The 2492-nt window shown below is 33.9% G+C and overlaps 1 non-coding gene across 1 annotated transcript; it reads left to right on the forward strand.

The window, feature by feature from the left end:
• Positions 1 to 2059: 2059 nt before the first annotated feature.
• On the forward strand, positions 2060 to 2131 carry TRNAW-CCA (transfer RNA tryptophan (anticodon CCA)). The gene has a single exon. It is a non-coding gene; the product is annotated as a tRNA-Trp (tRNA).
• Positions 2132 to 2492: the final 361 nt, after the last annotated feature.

Consider the following 2492-nt stretch of genomic DNA (forward strand, 5'->3'; position numbering starts at 1 on the left):
TAATATCTAAATACGTAAATATTTTGTGGTTTTTAAATTTTAAGATAAAATAAAACAAAAAGAGTTAAAACTAGTTAAAATAGCGACATTAGACCTAAACTAAATATTTAAAAGCTAAAATATGTAAAATCTCGGGGAGGGTCAAAAATTATATATCTACAGTTTAAGTAAAAACAACCGCATTTGGACGAACCCATAGCACGACTTCTGCCCCGCCCCGCTTATCATGTTTTAAAGCATATTTCTACACATAAACTTAGAGAGGAAATGAATTGCTTAAAATAACAAATATACATTAGGGCATGTTGTCACCTTCTCGTTTTACTGTTTTATACCAATGCAAATATACATCAGGGTACATGCCAAATGATGTCATGAGTTTTATCATGTTAGTGTTATCATTTTTATCAAAGTTGATACCTTATTTATTTTAAATAAATACCTTTTTAAAAAATTATATTTCATAGCTACCTTTTGATTTTTAATAGCCAAATATCTATTTATTGTCACCTCCTACCCTTAAGCCATAAAATAAGCTTTGTATTATTTTTTTCTCTCCACTAAAATTTCTCCTATCTCCTCAAATTTCTCGTATCCCCTACCCCATATCTACTCTCTCTCTCTCTCTCTCTCTCTCTCTCTCTCTCTCTCTCTCTCTCTCTCTCTCTCTCTCTCACTCATCTTCCACCTTCATCTTACTACCAGAACTCTCCGGCAAAGCATCAGAATTAGAGTTTTCCGGTGAAGACTTTTGGGCTGCCGAGCAATCATCCGATATAGAAATTTTCTCCGGCGTAACAACGACAATCGAAGGCAACAATGACGTCGAGCGAGGACTGGATACTGATGCTCCTTCAACCTCACTGCCGCCGCTGCGGACTGCTTGTGCCCACGGTGCTTGTAAACTCCGTCGAGACAGTGGACTGCTGACGGTGGCTCCGACGGCTTCAAATGTAAAGAATAGGTTTTTTGAAGCGCACGTGAGGGTATTGTAGTAACAGGAACAGTGGCGTTTCGAGTCAGAATCGCGGCCCTCTCGACGAGACGACATTAGGGTTGTTCTTGAACAAAGACGACGGAGTTTGGGGCTGAGCAACTTGAATTTTCTATTAATATATTTCAATGTATTTCAATATATCTCGCTGTATTTCCTTGTATTCATTGTCTTTCTTTTTTCTATTGTATTTCAATGTATCTCGCTGTATTCCATGTATTTCATTGTATTCACTGTCTCGTTGTATTTCATGAATGTATTCATATATTTTTTTTATTAATATAATTTATGTATTCAGATGTATATATGTATTCAAATTGCTCTATTTTTGTTGTATTTATCGGCTGGTAAAAAATATTCAGCATATTTTCTCTGAAGATTGCTATGTTTTTGGGTGTTTTTCGGTTGTGAATTTTTTTTTATAACTGAAAATACAAATTTTGTGTGTTATAATTGAGTTTGTTGAGTTATATTAGGAGTCTATTATGTTAATTGATTCACTTTCCGTTTAAAAACAACTGAATAGATCATGAATTGCGCTATTTATGTTACTGTATTCACAAATACATATCGTGAATACAGTCGAATACAATAATCCGTCTAGGTGTAATCCCCTGTTTCACACCGTGAATACAGTCGAATACAAAAATCTATCTAACTGTAATCTCATGTTTCACGCCTAGAAATGCTACTGTATTCATGAATACAGTAGCTTAAATACTCTAAAAAACCTGAAAATATAGCTATAGAAAATAATATAGTAAATAATATCTAACTAGCTAATAACCACTAAACAATAGTGGTTTATGAAAATTTCTCTTTATATAATTATATTGCAAAACCAATGCATTGCTATTTTTGTATCAAGCTAAACAATATCTTTAAGATGATGAAAATATCATTGTTCCACTACTTTTTATGAATATGTGTGTGACTTATAAAAATATAACCAAATGGAATTTTAAATCATGTAGGTATGACTGAGTTAGGTCCAAGTGTTACTAGGAGACATTTTAGTAATTAAGAATTTATATAAGATAATTGAGGAGCAGAACTTAACATCCGGGATCCGTGGCGCAATGGTAGCGCGTCTGACTCCAGATCAGAAGGTTGCGTGTTCGATTCACGTCGGGTTCAATCCTCCCGATCCTATATGATCCCAATTCTTTTTATTTGCTTCTTGTCTATTTCCTAAAGAAAAATATCCACATTTATCCCTTAATTTTTATTGTGGTTCAAACTAACCCAATTTGGGATTTTGTTATGTGGTCAAGTACAGAATACACGTGCAAACAGTAGTAATTAGGAATCTTAACAAACATTTAAACACCGAGATTTAGGGTGTGTTTGGTATGAATTTCATGAAAAATAAATGGTTTTATGTTTACCTTGAAAATGGTATTAATAATTATATTTGATTTTGTGGTTCTAACCAAGAGGTTGTGAGTTCGAGTCTCCCCAAGAGCAAGGTGAGAAGTTCTTGGAGGGAAGGATGTCG

The sequence above is a fragment of the Nicotiana tabacum genome, chromosome 5, assembly GCF_000715075.1.
Source record: "Nicotiana tabacum cultivar K326 chromosome 5, ASM71507v2, whole genome shotgun sequence".
NCBI lineage: Eukaryota > Viridiplantae > Streptophyta > Magnoliopsida > Solanales > Solanaceae > Nicotiana > Nicotiana tabacum.